Source organism: Pecten maximus, chromosome 18, assembly GCF_902652985.1.
Source record: "Pecten maximus chromosome 18, xPecMax1.1, whole genome shotgun sequence".
NCBI classification, from domain to species: Eukaryota; Metazoa; Mollusca; class Bivalvia; order Pectinida; family Pectinidae; genus Pecten; species Pecten maximus.
This window is the reverse complement of record NC_047032.1, coordinates 14,211,623-14,234,270: the sequence shown is the minus strand read 5'-3', so window position 1 is coordinate 14,234,270 and position 22,648 is coordinate 14,211,623. Positions and strand designations below refer to the sequence as shown.

The following is a 22,648-nucleotide window of genomic DNA, read 5'->3' as shown; positions in this document are numbered from 1 at the left end:
AAGTAATAATAATGATATTTCTTATCTTCAGTTTATTTCTGAGTATCATCAGTACTGATTTTTTTTTTTTTTGTATAATGAACAATTTATGGTCCTGGATGCAATTTAATATGAAGGTTTATTTACCCTCAGCTCTCATATTATCCACGGGCAAGCCCTCGAGAAATATGATACCTTCGGGTAAACAAACCTTCATATTATCGTGCATCCAGTGCCGTAAATGTAGAATACCTTATTGGATAAGTATTTTTTTCTTGTTTTTTTTTTAACGTCCTATTAACAGCCAGGGTCATTTAAGGACGTGCCAGGTTTTGGAGGTGGAGGAAAGCCGGAGTACCCAGAAAAAAACCACCGACCTACGGTCAGTACCTGGCAACTGCCCCACGTAGGTTTCGAACTCGCAACCCAGAGGTGGAGGGATAGTGATACAGTGTCGGGACATCTTAACCACTCGGCCACCGCGGCCCCAGATTAGTAGCATCAGACCTTATTATATAAGTAATAACACCACCCCTGACATTATTTTATAAATGGATTACTTTCCACACTTAGTAACCGTACATCAAATCCAAACAAAACAGTTTAGCGGAAGAACAGTTGCATGAATTTTACACTTTCCAACTATTTTGCTTCTTAATTAAAAAGAAACAACTAAAATATACATATCTATAATTGACATTCTATAAACGATATCACTCACATATACACATACAATGTTAGCGTGGTCAGTAAGCATTCCAACAAACATACCATGGTTCATACACATCTACATCAATTATACTGTTAGTAAGTACCTTATCAAGGTATCATATTATACTAAAATGTACTGAAAATAATTAACATAATAAACACTTCAAGTACTAGCTCACACGTGGATTAAGATTTATATAAAATGTCGATTTGTCAGTTCTGTCAGAATGTAAGATAGCTTCTCCATCGAAAGCATTCACGTTGGTTTGCACAGACTTAGCTGTGAACAGTATTTAGTTCTCAACAGAGCAACCTTGCCCAAAACTTCGCCTTGAAAACAACTTCAGCGCGATCTTCACCATTTATTTAATTTGTAAAATGCTATAAAGCAATCAACACACTACCTTAAGCAGTCACGTGCATTTGAGAGCGACTTTATCTTGAACACGTTCACCATGTCTTTACCTAAACGACTTAATTATAAATCCTTTTTTTTCCAACTATGAACACTTTCAGTAGGTATAACAATTTTCTGGAATGCAGCAATTTTGCTCTGAACACTAGCATTTAATCTTGAACACATATTCTTTCCCATTTTTTCTCGAACATAGTTAATCTGTCCGAAAAGGACACATTTTTTCCTGAATTTTTCAATTGGCCTAGAAAACAATCTCTGAACTATATATGCAGTCTAAAATATTGTGAATATGTATTAATTGATTTTCAGATCTCTGCTATAATTTTCGGAAACTTAATAAAAATAAAAAAAATATAAAAAGTGAAGATCCGTCACATTAACCATGAACAATGATAGTAGTCATTACGTTAAAAGAGAAAACAAGTGTAAACCTAGGACAAAGCTGTTGTGACGTCAATATCACATATACACATATAGGTAATACAAATAACACAACTGTTGTAAAAAGGTTTGTCAGCAATATAAGGACATATACCTCCATGATAAAACATATTTCTGGAAAATTCCTGATAGAAACAGTACAGTATATTGCATAATTGTCTAAATAAATTCTCTATTCGAAACAGTGGTAGCGATGAAAATGAAATGATTGAGATTCCGAGTACATGTTTGATATCTATACTGTAATCACAACAATGCGAATGAACTAATTTGTATGCAATTAGCTTATTGTCGTGGACTCCAATTGTTCTACGGTGTTGTGCTGGCTATAGTGGATGTAACAACTGATAATGTTGTATTGATAACAGATACTGCCTCCGTACCAGGACACGCTGATGCATGAGTTGAATTAAGAAATATTTCCGGGAGAGTGTCTAGCTTGAATATTGCCGACCCCCAAGTGTTGATAGCCAAGGTTAACACTCCAACTGCCAGTATATTGAGCATGAAACCAGTCAAGGCCTACAAGAAATAACATCACGATATTGATCGATATAATTTATTTGGCATATTTGGAAAAAATACCATTCCTTTATTCTGATTTGTGTTCAGAAATAATTTCGTCAAGGATTGGTTCGGGACTAATATAACTTTTACTGTATACTAAATTTGAAGACGTTTCCGTTTCCAAAATAAATAAATAAATAAATAAATAAACAAGAGGCCCAGAGGGCCTGTATCGATCACCTGGTTTATTTGAGCGAACATAAAGATAATGTTCATGTTATATTTGTTAATACCTAAAACAATGCTAGATTGTATATGTATGATTATGGGGTGAAGATCTCAAATGCTTCAAAGATATAACCTAGAAACGAAGTCAAGACTCAACATTAAGTCCCTTGGGGGTGGGGAAAGACCCCTGGACTTATTTTTACATCAGGATTGTGTTCATCTCTTGATCTTAATTGTTTCAAAATGAAATAAGTCCTTTATAGCAATATAGTCAAATGTATCCTGTTTGCCCCGCCCTTGAGGTCCCTGGGGGGATCAGCCTATCATTTGTATAAAATAAATCCCAGCCACCAAGAGATGTTACCACTGAAATACGAATGTCAAACATTGCTTAGGTCCAGAGAAGAAGTCGTTAATACAAATGTATCAATATTGCCAAAAGAACAACTTTTGGCCCCGCCCCTCAGGCCCCTGCAGGGTCAGCCCCATCATTTGTATTAATTTGAATCCCAGCCACCTAGGGGTGCTATCACTGAAATATCAATGTCATGAAATGCTTAGGTCCAGAGAAGAAGTCGTTAATATCAATATTGCAAAATGGCCCCCCTTTTGGCCCCGCCCCTCGGACCCCTGCAGGGTCAGCCCCATCATTTGTATTAATTTGAATCCCAGCCACCTAGGGGTGCTATCACTGAAATATCAATGTCATGAAATGCTTAGGTTCAGAGAAGAAGTCGTTAATATCAATATTGCAAAATTGACCCCTTTTTGCTCCGCCCCTCGGGCCCCTGGGGAAGTAGTCCCATCATTTGTATAAATTTGAATCCCAGCCACCTAGGTATGCTTCTGCTGAAATATCAATGTCATACATTGCTCAGGTCCAGAGAAGAAGTCGTTAATATCAATATTGCAAAACAAACCCCTTTTGGCCCAACCCCTCAGGCCCCTGCAGGGGCAGCCCCATCATTTGTATAAATTTGAATCCCAGCCACCTAGGGATGCTACCACTGAAATATCAATGTCATACATTGCTTAGGTCCAGAGAAGAAGTCGTTTATATATCAATACATCAATAATACCAAATGGGCCCCTTTTGGTCCCACCCCCGGGCCCCTGAGGGGTCAGCCCCATCATATGTATAAATGTGAATCCAACCCACCTAAGGATGCTTCCTAACAAATTAAGTTAAATTCTGATCAGCGGTTCACAAGAAGAAGTCAAATGTGTTGACGGACGGACGGACGGACGACGGACGGACGGACGGACGGACGGACGGACGGACGACGGACGCCTGGCGCCACGGTATGGCATAATTTCACCTTGGTCCTTCGGACCAGGTGAGCTAATAAACAAATAAATAAATAAACCATAACTTCAGTTATTAACATAGTTTGACCTTATCTAAAACCCGAGTCCCTTTGAAGACATTTAAAGTTATTTTTATTTGCAGTTATTCCCCTTACCATATCCGGTATTCTGACGTTTCCAGTTGAGAACACGATGGCGTTAGGGGGCGTGGCAACCGGAAGCATGAAGGCAAATGAGCAGGCGATGCATGATGACATCATCAAATAAAGAGGATGCATCCCAACTGTTAGAGACTGTAACGGAAAAAACAGAACTCACAACAAGAAGGAATGTTTTATGATGACATTATCGTTGATGATTAAGTATTAATTATTTCTTTGGTCAAAAATAAATATGTTGCTGGTTTTTTTTTCTTCTGATGTATATGATAATGCCTAAAATCGAAATTGCTGTTACATGGATACGGTTATATCTCATTTTACATTAAAATACAGCAAAAGGAAAACATACACAATTTGTATTGATTTGTTTCTGTCAATTTATGATTCAAATATTAATCTACATCTGAGGAAACGTGACTGAGAACTTTCCACCCTGTAACCCGTCAATCATAACATACCAGTTCAAACATGATTGGCATGAGTAAGGAAGCCGTTGCGGTGTTGCTGGTGATCTCTGTAGCTCCAGCTACTATGAAGCATAATACCACATTCATCACCCAAGGATCCAGGTCCTTTAGTACCCTCAACTCACAGCCGACTAACCGAGACAGACCAGACTTCTGTCGTTTATTAATTAAACATGTCGTCACTGATACATGTTATACAGGTACCGGAACTTATTTGTTATACATGTATTGGTTTAATCAACGAGGGAAATATTAACAGGTATACATATTAGACAGAACAACAGACGCATCACTAGTTTTCAAAGAAACCGCATATATTCATCAATGCATGATGCATTTTACATTTTACCAATGTTGCATAAAATACCCAATACGGCTTGTGACTCTCATTCTTTTTCTTCCGATAATGTTAATTTAATTTTTGGCAAACACAGTTTACGCTTCTTTTCTTTTTCCCATTCGTTTTGATTAAACTATTCTAGTTGATCTTATTTCTATTTATACATACTATGTTTAAAATTGTATTCATTTATTTATGTTTGATAAAAATTACAACATTACACAAGTTTGGCTTTATCTCAAGAAGGCTTTAGGCCAAAAATACAAAATAAGAAGATTACGAAATGAATCCAAATCAATTAGCTTGGAAGGTCTATAGGGATAGGTAGTAGTTCTATCGGAGGCTCATTCGATTTGCATTGTGTTACTATACTTACCGTGCAGGCGTCGGCCAAAGCGAACCCTCCCCCGAGTAAAACAAGAACTCCCCATGCAACCTTCTTCTCTGCTACGTGCCACGTGAGAATTGGAGTGTATTTGGGATCCTCTGACTTTTCCGAATCTGTAGTAATAAGCAAATGCCGCTGTTAATTCGTTGTTAAAACACTATTGTGTATCAATCAATAGTAAATGAAGGAGAAAAGATCTAGGATAACGACATTTGAGGTTTTACAATCCTTTGAGGCAAGATGTGGTAGACACTGCTTGTGGAATTCCTTTGGCTTGCCGTAACCTTCGTGTCACGGTTTTATCCACAAGAACAGAGACACGGTTCAGAACACATACATGTTGATATGTTGAAAATGAAACAATAAATTTAACTATGAGGCTACTGGACCCAACAATCTAGATTTTGACATTTTACTTCTGACTTTTTAGTTTTTCCCTCGTAGCTTCCTAGATATTGACACGTTCAGGCTCTAAGCATCACTTCCGAATCAGAAAACAAACGACAAACAGCTGCATGATGCAATTTGATTAATTCCATTCTAATCTAATTTGCTGTGCAGTGAAACGGTGGCTACTCAATGTTTTAAAGTGTCATCCTATCAAAATGTCAACTACTACAGTACCTGTTTGTTTGTGCCAACAAAACACGTTCGGTAGGTTCTTCGGCAGTACAAACAGCAGGGTCGCAATGAGGATTGCCGCTGTGGAGTCTCTAACTGTGCTTTTCCTGTAACACAAATGGTTAAGCGTGGCGTGGATAATTGTATTGTATACTGTATAATATAAAATGTTCATGTGCACTTTCTTTCGTGGTTTTAAGCATTAAACTTATTTCGTGCGTACAAACGTTCGTGGTAAGCACATGCCATGCATCAATCCTATAACTATGCTACATATAGCAATATTTGTTGTAATCATATTCGTTGTTACATAGTAACCGTGAGAACCAACAAATTGTTATACAGAACGAACGTTGGATGGTATGCAGTATGTGATCAGAAACTTTTAAATTCAAAATCAAATAACAGGTAGATAACATTACAACGAGTACAAAGTCACTAAATCGTAATGATAAATTGCATTTAGATGTTAACTTATCAACAAATCACTCAGAAATATTCAATGTTCATTTCCTGGCAGAATGCGCACTGAGAATTTCGGAGTTCCAAAAAATCGGCAACTTACACTCCTTGAGCTTGCATATACCGGTATGACATTTGATAGCAGGCACTCAACGAGTGAAAATAATGGAAATGCTAATTCTTTAATATTTATCTTTTGATTTGTTTGTATATGATGTGTTTTTGTTTGGTTTAGTATTCCTTAAAATCCTATATTTACCATTGTATGGCACTGCCACTATATAACCCTACCAATTCAGTTGCGAGTTCACCAGCTTATGAACTGCCAACTGAAATTTGAATTTGAAAATTTCAAAAAAAAAATCGCACGACAAATAAAAAATCGCAGATGGTAAATATAAGCATTGAACGGCTTTCAGTTGGCATTCATAGTCAATATGAATGCCAACTGAAAGCCGTTCAATGCTTAAATAAACAGCTATTGACGGAATTGTGTTACAACATTCCGATATAGTTGAATACTGACTGTATATCACTTACCCTTTTGCGTCCAAAAACCCGTCTCCCCAACCTCCGATGTCCGGTAGGTCACGGAACAGCCAGAGTAATGCCAGTATTATAAATAAAATCAGGACCATGATCTCTCCAAACCTGTAAAACAGTACTAGGTATATAATAACACGCAGATATAGTATCATCTTGTCCTCCTCATCCCGTTATAATCGTTATAAAACTACCATGTTCGTCAGATATGTTAACACCTCAATCATGATCCTCTCCACCAAGTAACTTAATCGGACATTTTTCTAAGTCCGATTTACTCTAATCCAGCTAAACTGTCAAATCCTCGTATGTATCTACTCCTAAAACCGGATATACTCTACAAACCAGACATGTCCTCCGAATATATATATTATATTTTCCAAATTATTATACTCTCAAAACCTGTCACACAATTCAAACACATCAATCCATATTGTGTTTTTCTCGAACAGTATTAATTTATCAAGATTGAAAACAAAATGATACCATGGAAAAATAAGCTATCAACGCTCAGTAAAATACATATGTCAGACTCGGGAAATGAGTATCATTTATTTTCCGTATACTGAAATATCATGCCGAAGCGGATATTAGCAATCCGGTTTTGACTTCCATACATTGAATGAATCCTATTTAAATTAGATAAGGGTTGTATAGTGTCTGTGTCATACAGTGATATAAAGCGGTATAAATATAACTGGCTTATTAAAAGGTTTTTAAAATAACTACCAACAATGGACTTTCTTAGTACTGGTTCTATTCGATTACTTTCGATTATTTTCAAATGCGTATACTGCGAGTATCACTGTAGGATAGAATAAGTCGAAGCCCGATATCTCGAAAGCATTGTGGGTAAGGAAAAACTTCGAGATATCCCGAATATTCGAGGTAATTTCGAGTTTATTCATATATAATATTTACTGTTATAATTGATGCTTTATTTCGCGTTGAGCAGTCTTCGAGATATCAAGGGTTGAGATAAAGATGATTTAATGTAAATGAGCGATATATCATACTTAACACGTCCTAGTTTGTTGTACTCCCGCCGGACCACATCCCTTCATCACAGCCTGTCTGGCTTTGTCAGCTGCCTTACAGCATCTTGATGTAATTAATATTGAGGGATTAGGGAATGATTTATCAGACAGATTTCTCTTATCGTTACAATCGGAACACCTCGCCACCGTCTGTAAAAGTAGGCTAGAAAATGACGAGGGGTTCCGATCGTTAACAATGTTCACGCAGAGTTACATCAATCAGATTTATTCCAGGGCATTAATTCTCGTTGTTGTTTTCTAAGCAAAAATAATTTCGTTGATCACACCTGAGAGATAAAATAAAATATTCATCATAGATGTTAATATCATTTCAATATCACTACCTAGTATACCACAAACGCATATAAATACCTCTTTGTTATATAACACTGTGTTAGGTCGTTAATATACATCTGTAGCAATACGTTAATACGAAAATGACATCTACGGAAATTGATAATTTCACGGAAGGTTTGCGAACAAAATAATACTTTGAAAGATAATATCCCATGACGAGAAGATGGTATCGTTGATTTCCTTGTGTAAAAGAATTCTTAATTTGCGATGCCTTCTAGATAGAATTTAATGAAAATTTTAAAAGATGAATTTCATAAGACATTCTTTAATTCTTTAAAACACTTATAAAAACGTTATCTTTTTAAGGAAATGGTTAGTGTTTGTAGGTTGTATAAGGGGAATACTGAACACATTTGTAGCATCAAAGAACTTGTCACAGAGAACATAAATCTAGGATGAGCTATTTCGAAAGTGGAATATGTAAATATAGAAAAAAAAAATATAAATATTAAGATACATGTATCTCAAATCGTCATCCGTTTAACTCTTGGAAATGATGGAATGGTAATAAATGAAAATGAAATTATACACACAATTGACTGTCTGACACTGTATTCAATAACAAATCATCCGTGCTGGCCATACAGATATTAAAATTCCATCACGCATATGCATAATTAACATCGCTTCGTAGTATCAGAAACAGCTCCGGTAACTGCAACAGAGACGTTTTTAGCAGAATATATTGCATTTTGGTGGAAATACTTATAACCTGACCAAAACTTATAAGTTTTCCTCGTTCGTCAAATTGGTGGTGTGAAACCTTAAATTTCGGCTATACATACCCACATCTTATGAAGACGAGCTGCAGCCAGAGCCAAGTGAGGATAAGCATGATAAGAGATAAAGGGAAAGCGAATCCCATCCAGTTGGCATATGTTATCCCGGAATCAGCAGCTCCGAAGTCTTGGAAACGTCTACGCACAGAAGGAATTGGACAATGTTAAAGGATAAGATGTAGGATGGACACAAAATATGAGCGCATTTCAATACAGATTCGGAGCTAGATACACTAGAGCCAAAAATTAATAAAACTATCATCGAGGACTCGTCAGTGATACTAAGGGCCTAAATGTTGAGATGATAACCGTCATAATTTCGAGACCGCAAAATCAAATTTTTATCGAATTAAGCGCTCTTTAATACAGACCATATAAAACCGAATCATAATTTTGAACACAAAATATAAGATTAATATTAAACCCTTAGTCCTTTGTACTTACTGGTCAGCCTGTCCTTGAAGCACCAGGTTAGGAGGGGTACCGGTCAGGGTGGTGATTCCGCCGACATTAGCAGCGTACGCTACACACAGTGTGAATCCTTTGTTAAGACGAGTTATCTCCTGATATCGGCTTTTACTGTAAAGTATAGGATGTCATAACATAAAAAACAGGTTTGCATCGCATACGAAATTAATATTTTATTTATTTTTTTATTTTCTTCTTCTTATCATCTGTCTAAATATAACAGGATGAGGGAGAGGAAGAATGGTATGAAAGATCAAGGCTAACATTGGTTTGGTCTGGTTTTGTTTAAAGGTATCTTCTCACAATAATTTTGTTCTAATTCATAAACATAGTCCGTTCAAAGCACTCGCTATTATAGACAAGGAAGGTTAATCAACAAACTCATCGGAAGATAAAACAAAATCTAGCCACATTTTTCTTTTGCTTTCAAAACTGTTGTTTTAATTATAGCCAGTTTTCTTTTGCTTTCAAAACTGTTGTTTTAATTACATTAGAGAAAGAAATTGAAAACACAACCGGAAATGAAAAAATAATATTGTGAGCACCGATGATATTTTCAATTCAGAGCATTTAATGATGATGGGTTTGAGTTTAAACTACCGCTTTATCACAGCACCACAGCCCTCTAAAAGCGGTTCACAAATTACTGTCCGTGGTTATTGGGCCTTTAGCAAACAGACATGTCCTTCACAACTCCCTGGGGAGTATACAGCCGGAGCTGCCATTTTGGCGCTAAGACCATACACACGAAACTTCTTGCTTTACCCTGAACCCATTTACAGCTGAGTCGACTGAAAAACAACGAGGTAAAGTATCTTGTCTATGGCTACAACATAGCATCCATGTCGGGACTCGAACTAGCGACCCTTCGATCTCGTAGCCCCGTGTCCTACCACAGTGCATCCGTATCGAAACGAAATATAAATACAATGCATATATTACCCACACATTTATTTTCGTTTATAGGTAGGGCACAATGCCCACCTGTTTGTACCTACCTGTTCCCGTCTTTATACTCTAGAGAGGGAACTGTCTTTGATTTCCCATGATCTATTTCTGTTAGTTGAATATCTTTAACATCAGCATTACCATTGGTCTTAGCTGAAACAGATATTTACGCAATTTCAATACCCAATTAACCATATTAAATCAGTTTAATGTTACGATGAAACGAATTGTGTACCCTTGCGGAGCCAATGAGAGATTCTTGTTCCGCTTAGCACTAAGCATTTAGGCAGCCAGACGACTGGTTCGCCCGTTGTCAGTATAATGTGACAGGGTTGGGTGTACTGCTGAGTGTCTTCGAAAGTATGCTTCAGTAAGGTAGCACTATAAAGTCAACATCAGCTTCGAGCTACCACAAGGAGACAAACACGAATATGCCAGTCTCTCAGAATACACATTCAACACACGTCGATGGTTTCAATGTTGACATGTCTAGGGGGAAATATACATGTACCAGGATGTTTGGCACAAATTATTTCTGAATCGATCCAAGTTACAAAACCCAAACGACAAAAATACTGATGATATTGATATTATTGTACAATCTGTAGGTTCCACATTCAAATGTTTACTTATAATAATGTAAAATACTTTAGAATATAAATAATAATTCATAAGTCTTGTCAGAGACCTATATACTAATATATTGGTCTCTGGTCTTGTTAATAATAAAGTAAGGGATCAGTTACCCATTTTTTTCTTCAATAATTTTGGTTTAAAAAATTATGTTACTCTTTTATAATAGAAAATGTCCATTAAAGGCCAGATACAATTTAAAATAAAAAAAAAATATTGGCATAACAAATTCACTTATATACAAATTAGATATTCTTATTCAGAGTTAAAAATCCTGAAAAATAAAACGTTAGTCTAAAAATATAATTCTTGCTATGACATTTATGGGGAATGTGATACATTTTTCAGGAGTTTTGTGAATTCCTGAAAAAAAGATTTGTGCGTTGTTTATTCGTGTTACTTTTGTTTACTAACATTTCAGATATAGAGCTATATGTTTTTGTTGTTTCATTTCATAATGATTTTGTATCTGTTATGGAAAATACATGTGTGACGTTTTCGTGTCTAAGTATGGTGGATCTATAAGACGGCAAGACAAAATTAGTGTAATAAACATTTATTTCAAGTATACTTGTATATACTCTTTGTACACATGCGCACTATCTATTATGTAAATCTGAATTCTATGATATGCATCTCAATGTTAGCATTATGATAAGGGTAGACAAAATTCAAAAGAAACATCAGATTACATATATATGAAAATGAAATTCGTTTGGCAAACTACCATAAGGGAGGCAACTCTTACAAAAACCAAAGATAAAAAAACACTGTGCTGTGGTGATTTTTTTTTTTTTTTTTGGATAAAGTTATCTAGTTTGGTAGTTATTGCATTCAAAAGTTTAGTAATGAATTTAATGGGCGGAGGTGCATAGATATATAGTGGTTTGCTGTAAATGTAACGGCCGGGATGATTTTAATTTGTAGGAATCAAGGTATCCGGTATGCGTAAAATTCGCAGTTTTCTGCGAGTGCGAGAATAAGTTTGGATATTTGCACAGATGAGTACCGAAAACGCAATACCTATTACCCCCGGCCCAGTCATACGCACGTGCATTTGTTCCGCCAGCCTCGCTGCCGCCTTCCAGTTCTAACGTCTGCTCAGAGACTGCGACCAGGATAGGAAGCATCATAGATGTCGCTGCTGTGTTACTTATCCACATGGACAAGAACCACGTGGTGAGCATCAGGCCAAGCATCATTCTGGCGGGAAAGATGCCGATGTTTACAAAACATGTATGACATCATATTAAATAGAGAAATGAGTCTTAAGATAAGAGTCCATGTTTGTTTCAGTACCATCTTAACATGTCAAGAATATCCTAATTATTTCGGCATTTTGCGGAAGAGATTGGTCGATTCAACGCTTGACCATCGAAACATATCGGTAGAAAACTGTCCGCAAGTTTGAAATTTACATGGGAAGAACATGAGAAAAATGCATGAATATTAGCGTGCATTTAAGCATTGAACGGCTTTCAGTTGACATTCATTATGAATGCCAACTGAAAGCCGTTCAATGCTTATATTTACCATTTGCGATTTTTTATTTGTCGTGCGATTTTTTTTTTTGAAATTTTCAAATTCAAATTTCAGTTGGCAGTTCATAAGCTGGTGAACACGCAACTGAATTGGTAGGGTTATATAGTGGCAGTGCCATACAATGGTAAATATAACAGTGTAAATATCTGTCACTCACGTGTTTGGACTTGAGCCGAGTAACAATGTGATCCCCATGGCTATACGTCGGTGTAAGTTAACTTCTTCCATGGCCACACCCACTATCAGTCCCCCTAGGAACAGCATACTAGTATCCTGGAACAGCACATAGTAATTGACATGTATTGTACAGTGGCACCACGCCCATTATCCATTTCTCGAAATATTCCAAATAAGTCTAGTAGAGATGACTATAATCAATATACAAATACAAATTATAAGTTCACGAAAGCTATAAATCCACGCCTATGTACAGTCAAGATCAACGCCAACAAGAAATATTTTTAAAGAAGATAATCGGCATTGTTTTAATGCTGGTGGTTATAATGTAAAACTGCTGGTGAAATAAATCAACAAACTAATGCGTTTTAGCACGGATAACAAAATTACAATGTATATCGGTATGAATCATTTTTGGTGATATTAAGACTGCATTTGAATCAGGAATATAATTGTATTAATGTGTCATTTGAAAAGATACATCCACTTATCTAGCTTGCATTCAATCTTAACTTTGTTTTGTTTTTAACTGCATATCTGTATGTTGCATTTACCGCTACAATTGACCAATCACAGACTTCATCTTGACCAGTCACGCCACCTGTCGCGTCATATCCGGGTCCAAAAGAATATTATACGGCTATGCCGAAAAATATATTGATACAATGTTGATGATAGACACGCCCACAATTATTCTGCTGTAGAAACCCATATCGGTAACTTTAGATACAATTCCGTTGCTACACCTTCTTTCAGTCAACAACGCTTTTGTTGTAGCCACGCCCACAACCATCCCTTAAAACCCCCCAAAGACATGTAACTCTTGAGTTATAATCACTGCAATCGTCATTATACAGTCCTTTAAAAATATTCTGATGATTTGTTTTGTAATTTCTACATAGGCAAGTCCTTCATCAACCTCCAATTGGAATCCGATATACATGTACTTGTAAGAATCTTTGTATGATGAGGTGTCGTCGAGGAACCAAAAGACGCTTAACCTTCCGGAACACAAAAGTTCTTATTCTCCTTATACTCTTCAATGGTCTCCTTTTTGCCCTCGTTTGGCCTATTTTGAGTTAGAATTACGGTTTTGCTATAATTTGGCTTCATTGTTTCAAGCGAAGCAAATACACCTCTCCGGGAATTCATCAAAGAACATCGGAGCTCTATATATCACAACATAGAACTGAGCGAAAGTCATGAGTATATCATGTCGTGAACGTCTCGGCTGTTACCTAATGACCTACTTGGAGCCGCGGTGGCCGAGTGGTTAAGGTGTCCCGACACTTTAACACTAGCCCTCCACCTCTGGGTTGCGAGTTCGAAACCTACGTGGGGCTGTTGCCAGGTACTGACCGTAGGTCGGTAGTTTTTCTCCGGGTACTCCGGCTTTCCTCCACCTCCAAAACCTGGAACGTCCTTAAATGACCCTGGCTGTTAATAGGACGTTAAACACAAACAAACAAACCTATTGACTCAGCTAGGGAGAATTCATCTTCGTCTCAATCGGTAGAGGTCTCGTGAGTGAATGTTCGATACCGAACGAGACATTAAAATACAATAAATTCTGTGACACTCGAATAGTGTAAACTTGTCCTATTTTTCTAACTATTGTTTGTTTTGTTTTATCTAGTTTTTTTACTCACATTGAAGTAGTTTCCACAGACTACTTTGCCGGGTTGAACCGTCAGTAGGGGCAGGAGGAACATTGGGATCATGGCAGTGGCGGAGATCGGTAACGCTTCCGTCAACCAAAGGATTGCCATGGAAACCATGACGTAGGCGCATTTTGACTCCTAAAAAACAAAGCAGATGGCAATTAGTGACGAGTGGCTGCAATGCTATATATTTTAAATCTAAAAGTAAATTACACATAGGTACATGTATTAGAAATATTTATTTTCTATCATAAAAGTTTCTTGCCTTTAGGTAGACATACTGAATACGATTACATGCGTTCATGCCTCTCGTTTCGAAAATGTCCACATTTCCATGGTGACTGGCAGAGGTAACGAAGCAATTATGACATAATGACATTTATTTCTTTAGATTGTTAAAACAATATTAAAGGCTATACAGATTCTGTACCTCATTTTGACTGCGAATACGGTATGGTATGTTCGTTTGCAACTGCGGCTATACTACCGTATATACGCAGTCAAAATGAGGTACAATCCTTATGTTTACATCAAACAAATCGTGTATGCACGAAGAAAATAAAAATCAGAGTTTACTAAGCTGAAGAAGGTAGATATGTAAATATATAAAAATATTATACTATCGCGCGTTTTCTTTTATTTCATTAACCGATCACGTGAAAACATCGCAACAAATGTCATTCGCGAGCTGTCTTCTGAGCCTTGATTGTCTTGATGTTCATTGCATTATTCGGTTTACGGTACAGAGAAGAAAGGAATACCCTTGGATTTGGAAGATGTGTTATTGTAGAATATTTAAGTGGCTAGTTCAAACACTGCGAGTTTGGGGTTGGGTTTCGTTCTTGATTCTGACACTACAAGGTAACAGCACTAGCATTAGGGACATGGACCTGATGCAGAACACGTTGCTGTATTTGTTGTTGTTGTTGTTGTTGTATTTGACATAACGCCAAACCTGCGATATGCACACAGGTAAATGAAATACAAAACCGCTGTGATGTCGGGGTTTCTATATTTAGTAAACGACCCCAGATACAATTTTAAAGCTAAACCACCTAATATACATACATGTATATAAATGTCTTATTAATACGAAATAACGATACTATTTGCATGTCTCACTGATGATAAATGTCTTATTGATACAAATTGACGATAATCTGTGTATGTCTCACTGATGATAAATGTCTTATTGATACAAATTGACGATAATCTGTGTATGTCTCATTGATAATAAATGTCTTATTGATAAAAATTGACGATTATCTGTGTATATCTCATTGATGATAAATGTCTTATTGATACAAATTGACGATAATCTGTGTATATCTCATTGATGATAAATGTCTTATTGATACAAATTGACGATAATCTGTGTATGTCTCACTGATGATAAATGTCTAATTGATACAAATTGACGATAATCTGTGTATGTCTCACTGATGATAAATGTCTTATTGATACAAATTGACGATACTCTGTGTATGTCTCACTGATGATAAATGTCTTATTGATACAAATTGACGATAATCTGTGTATGTCTCATTGATAATAAATGTCTTATTGATAAAAATTGACGATAATCTGTGTATATCTCATTGATGATAAATGTCTTATTGATACAAATTGACGATAATCTGTGTATATCTCATTGATGATAAATGTCTTATTGATACAAATTGACGATAATCTGTGTATATCTCATTGATGATAAATGTCTTATTGATACAAAATGACGATAATCTGTGTATATCTCATTGATGATAAATGTCTTATTGATACAAAATGACGATAATCTGTGTATATCTCATTGATGATAAATGTCTAATTGTAACAAAATGACGATAATCTGTGTATGTCTCATTGATGATAAATGTCTTATTGATACAAATTGACGATAATCTGTGTATATCTCATTGATGATAAATGTCTTATTGATACAAAATGACGATAATCTGTGTATGTCTCACTGATGATAAATCAGAAATGTTAACACTGTCCGGATGTGTCGCCATAGCAACGCTATACATTTTATACACATGCAGTATATGTGGATACTACCGGGACAGGCACAGAGGCCAGATACTGTACATTCGAAAATATTCGTGAGTCTCAAATTTCATGGGTTTTTTTTAAATTTTTTTTTACAAAAACATAAATGAAACTTAAGCTCGTGGATTTGAAATCACCAACATATTAAGTTAATCCCTTTAATAAATATATGAAAATACCCTCATATTTACAACATTTATAGCACATTACTTAGTTGTGTAAAAATGTACATGAAGGTACGGAATCTGTCGAAAGGTTACGAGTGAAATCCGACAGGAAAAAGAACAAAGGCCAATAACTCATTATAAGAATCGACGGAATTAACGATACAGGGGCCAGTTTCATCAATGTTCCTTAATTGAAAGAAATTTCTTAATTTTGATTTTCCATAGGAACCCATTACATTAACTAAGATATTCTCATTATATAATTTAATGGTAATTAACTACATGTGTATATATATATACATGTGTATATATACAATATAGTGTTTTTAAATCAGCAATTACGTGAACATTTGCTGGCCTAAACAATGGCACTGCAGTGATATACCAGCAAAATAGTTGTATCCGGGTTGTTTGTAAAAAAAATGTGTCATTTTGCGATCAACATCTCCTCAAACGCACTTTAAAATTGTGACAGGTCAGGATTTAACACTTATATAAGAGTTTTCAAGTTCTTATTTATCACAAGATGGGAAAAAATACACCTAAATACCTCGGCCTCATTGAAGGTAATTCTATACTTTTACTTGAAGGACGGTCATTTAAAGAGATGACATACCTGCGATATGCACACAGGTAAATGAAATACAAAACCGCTGTGATGTCGGGGTTTCTATATTTAGTAAACGACCCCAGATACAATTTTAAAGCTAAACCACCTAATATACATACATGTATATAAATGTCTTATTAATACGAAATAACGATACTATTTGCATGTCTCACTGATGATAAATGTCTTATTGATACAAATTGACGATAATCTGTGTATGTCTCACTGATGATAAATGTCTTATTGATACAAATTGACGATAATCTGTGTATATCTCATTGATGATAAATGTCTTATTGATACAAATTGACGATAATCTGTGTATGTCTCATTGATAATAAATGTCTTATTGATAAAAATTGACGATTATCTGTGTATATCTCATTGATGATAAATGTCTTATTGATACAAATTGACGATAATCTGTGTATATCTCATTGATGATAAATGTCTTATTGATACAAATTGACGATACTCTGTGTATGTCTCATTGATGATAAATGTCTTATTGATACAAATTGACGATAATCTGTGTATATCTCATTGATGATAAATGTCTTATTGATACAAAATGACGATACTCTGTGTATGTCTCATTGATGATAAATGTCTTATTGATACAAATTGACGATAATCTGTGTATATCTCATTGATGATAAATGTCTTATTGATACAAAATGACGATAATCTGTGTATATCTCATTGATGATAAATGTCTTATTGATACAAAATGACGATAATCTGTGTATGTCTCACTGATGATAAATGTCTTATTGATACAAAATGACGATAATCTGTGTATGTCTCACTGATGATAAATGTCTTATTGATACAAAATGACGATAATCTGTGTATGTCTCACTGATGATAAATGTCTTATTGATACAAAATGACGATAATCTGTGTATGTCTCACTGATGATAAATGTCTTATTAATACAAAATGACGATAATCTGTGTATGTCTCACTGATGATAAATGTCTTATTGATAAAAAATGACGATAATCTGTGTACATGTTATCTCACTGATAATAAATGTCTAATTGAAACAAAATGACGATAATCTGTGTAAATCTCATTAATGATAAATGTCTTATTGATAAAAAATGACGATAATCTGTGTATGTCTCACTGATGATAAATGTCTTATTGATACAAAATGACGATAATCTGTGTATGTCTCCCTGATGATAAATGTCTTATTAATACAAAATGACGATAATCTGTGTATGTCTCACTGATGATAAATGTCTTATTGATACAAAATAACGATAATCTGTGTACATGTATGTCTCATTGATGATTAATGTCTAATTACTATTTATCATTATCCCGCCCCGTGGAACGATATAACGACAATCATAAAAGCATCTCGTCCCGTGGAACGATAGAACGACAATCATAAATATATCTCGCTCCGTGAAAAGATATAACGACAATCATAAGATATCTCGCTCCGTGGAATGATATCACGACGATAAAAAGTTAATATCGCCCCGTGGAACGATATAACGACAATTAAATTGAGCTCGCCCCGTGGAACGGTATCACGACGATTAAAATTATCTCGCCCCATGGAACGACATAACGACGATTAAAGTTATCTCGCCTCACGAAACGATATAACGACAATTAAATTTAGCTCTCCCCGTGGAACGATATAACGACGATAAAAGTAATCTCGCCCCTTGGAACGATATAACGACGATAAAAGTAATCTCGCCCCGTGGAACGATATCACGACGATAAAAGTTAATATCGTCCCGTGGAACGATATAACGATAATTAAATTCAGCTCGCCCCGTGGAACGATATAACGACGATAAAAGTTAATCTCGCCCCATGGAACGATATAACGACAATTAAATTTAGCTCGCCCCGTGGAACGATATAACGACAATCACAAAGTTAATCTCGCCCCGTGGAACGATATAACGACAATTAAAGTAATCTCGCCCCGTGGAACGATATAACGACAATTAAAGTCATCGCATTCAGTGGAACGATATACGGTAACGACAATAAAAGTTATCTCGCCTCACAAAACGATATAACGACAATCAACAAGTTATCTCGCCCCGTGGAACGATATATCGACAATTAAAGTCATCGCGTTCAGTGGAACGATATACGGTAACGACAATAAAAGTTATCATGCCATTTGGAACGACATTATGACTATTAAAACTATTTCTTCCCGTGAAACGACATATAAATAACGCCGATTAAAGTAATCTCGCCCCGTGGAACGACATAACGACGATTTAAAACATCTCGCCTCGTGGATGATCATTAAAGCTTTTTCGGCCCGTAGAACAGGATGAACTACATGGATTAGTGAGGCGAAATAACGGTAAACGGAGAGAAATATTCCGATTCTATAAATTGCGACTACATTTTTGTTTTTGTTTTATTATTTCTTTGTCACTGAAGTAATTATATATGCCAAGCAAACAGAAGGTACGAAATAACTAAATTGCAAAGGTGAACCGTATACGCTAATCTTTCTATGTACATTTGTATGTCCCCTGCTACACGTATCCATCTTAAAAATGTCAAATGTACTTAGGAAAATGATGTTAAACCACGTGGTTATGTTTTTACACGGTAGCTACGAGTCTGATGTAGCATAAATATACGTATATCCGGAACGCCTGTACCCTAGATTAGGTACGCGTGCAGTTTAAAGCAACCATTGAACATGTAAATTATACGATAAATCTTATGTGAATTTCCATGTTAACACCTTAAAATTCAGGTCACCAGTTTCTATAAATAGAGTATTATTAAAGATACCCAGACAACATTTCGATGACATAGCTATGGTTTATATAAATTAAAGCTTACCGTTGAGCCATTCAAAAGGAATCCAATTGGAAGGAGGAAAGCAACGACAACAAGGAAAATATTCCGTAAAGCCCACAAACTCTTGAAGAAATTCCCACACGACATCTCGGCTTTATTGTCAGCTCCGCGCGAACAAGTTTCGCTGGTCTGCACCGCGGTATACATAGTATTATACCTGCCGGGGTGTTGCTGTGTTTGTGATAACGTCCAATTAGAACACTCACTGGATTGGGGTCATTTATAACTCTGGATATGATATACATGTACCGCAGACTGTTTAATCTGTATTTGGAGAGCAAACCGCCTTATTCTGCAGTGTGTATGTACTTTAACTGTAAAATTTGTGTAAATAACATAAATCTTAACACTGTCGATTCACAGCGGTAGATAAGCTTCAATTAACCCAGTGTATACGTAAATGCTGGCTGGTTTCACTTCCAGATTCTTTCATGTATTCTCTACTACAATCTTATCTGATCTTATCAAGGTCTCACGAGAGCGATCAAGGTACAATATGTATATATGTTGTTGTTGTTGTTGCTGTTGTTGTTTTTTTTGTTTTTTTTGTTGTTGAAGATATTATGGGCGTTAGAGAGTAGGCTGTCTAATACATTGTACAAGGATATATGATATATTAATCAATAACAAAATTATTATCTATGATTGTTATATTTCATTATTTTTTTCGTCTTCCTTAATTTCGTGTGGTTTGGTGTTTACTGAGTTATCATGGACAACATATTACAGATCTAAGAAAACACTCGTTATCCTCAACACGAGTCAGCAACAGTAAACAATATGCCCATATGTTTTCCTTCTGACCGGAAACACCGTTTGCACATGTCCTGGCTATGACATTTCAGATTGACAGTACTATAAAATGTGACTCTTAATCAAAATAAAGCAGCATTAGTACAAGACGACGTTAGTCTTCATATTTCATATTTATTTTTGTCATCATGACGGAGTTTCCATTCTAAGAGTTACTCCCCTTTATGTAACTGTCTAAACAAATCCCTCAGCACACACCAAATACTGTATGATTCAGAGTATAATATTTTACATCTACTATTCTAACCTTTGTTTGAAGTGTAAGTCAGTTTTTCTGGTAGTGTACGTGTTACCCTAAATTACTCTAATTGTTGACGGACTTTTTGATTTGTGATATATCGGGGCCATTTTAAAGGGATCTTTTCTGTTGAGAATGACATTAACACGTTTCCTAGCCGTGGCAATGAAACTGTTATATTCTCAAAATGGTTGTAATCTAAACATTAGATAATCTTTTATTTCCCTTCAGGTCAAGTCAAGACAATACACACGTCAAAATGACATGCAAATCTCGTCATTTGCTGCAGTGTCAAAACTGACGTTCTTATATAATTGTATTCACACAGCCACGCAATAGAACTCCGGCAGGCATACATAGGCTTACCCCTGTCAATACCCCGTGAAGAGGCATATCCGATACTCAGTCTCTATAGGAACTCCTGTTTACTTTTCTGTTAGATGCTGATTACCTTTCCTTTCGATACCGTTCACTGCACATTTACAATACCAAAATAGGGTAAACGATTTTATCTAGGCTCCTCAGTCGGGACCGTGTGTACTAACACATCAGCTTAACTGGTTGATGTTTTTTCTCAAATATTGATTTTTAAGGGGACAGTTTAAGAATTTTTTATTTCAGCTTTTAGTTAAAATGAGCGAACATACGCAAGGAAAAGTCTCTTTGGTTGACGATTTAATTTGGTGATGAATGTCATTTTTAGAAAAGAAACTGTGAAATCGGTCGATCACTAGACCATATAACTAGTGGTACAAAGCATTGTCATTTTTTTTTCGATAAATACATTTATATATATAGCATAAAATGCTTATCGATAATTTAATGTTAAGCGTTTTATATACGGTTGCCTTGTGAGTCATGAGTCGGTATCATATAACCCCTATTGAAAATGATCATAACACAGACATAAACTGGCTCAAAATATGTACATAACTTCAATTGCAAAAGATTATAACATAAACAAAAATTGGGCTGAGCGAGAAGTTTTTATTATTAACATAACTCCCATTGTATATGATAATAATAGTCATAAACTTGGCCATGAGGGAAGTTCAAAATATCATAATAGTCATAAACTTGGCCACGAGGGAAGTTCAAAATATCATAGTAGTCATAAACTTGGTCATGAGGGAAGTTCAAAATATCATAGTAGTCATAAACTTGGTCATGAGGGAAGTTCAAAATATCATAATAGTCATAAACCTGGCCACGAGGGAAGTTCAAAATATCATAATAGTCATAAACTTGGCCACGAGGGAAGTTCAAAATATCATAATAGTCATAAACTTGGCCATGAGGGAAGTTCAAAATATGTACATAACTCCCATTGCATATGATCATAACATAAACAAAAATTGGGCCGAGCGAGAAGTTGTTATTATTAACATACACTTCTGTAACTCCAATTGTAAGGGATCATAATAGTCATAAACTTGGCCATGAGGGAAGTTCAAAATATCATAGTAGTCATAAACTTGGCCATGAGGGAAGTTCAAAATATCATAATAGTCATAAACCTGGCCACGAGAGAAGTTCAAAATATCATAATAGTCATAAACCTGGCCATGAGGGAAGTTCAAAATATCATAATAGTCATTAACTTGGCCATGAGGGAAGTTCAAAATATCATAATAGTCATAAACATGGCCACGAGAGAAGTTCAAAATATCATAATAGTCATAAACTTGGCCACGAGGGAAGTTCAAAATATGTACATGTACATAACT

At 35.7% G+C, this 22,648-nt stretch overlaps 1 pseudogene; it reads right to left on the bottom strand.

Moving 5' to 3' along the window:
- Positions 1–367: 367 nt before the first annotated feature.
- Positions 368–20,250, bottom strand: LOC117316784 (annotated as a pseudogene).
- Positions 20,251–22,648: the final 2,398 nt, after the last annotated feature.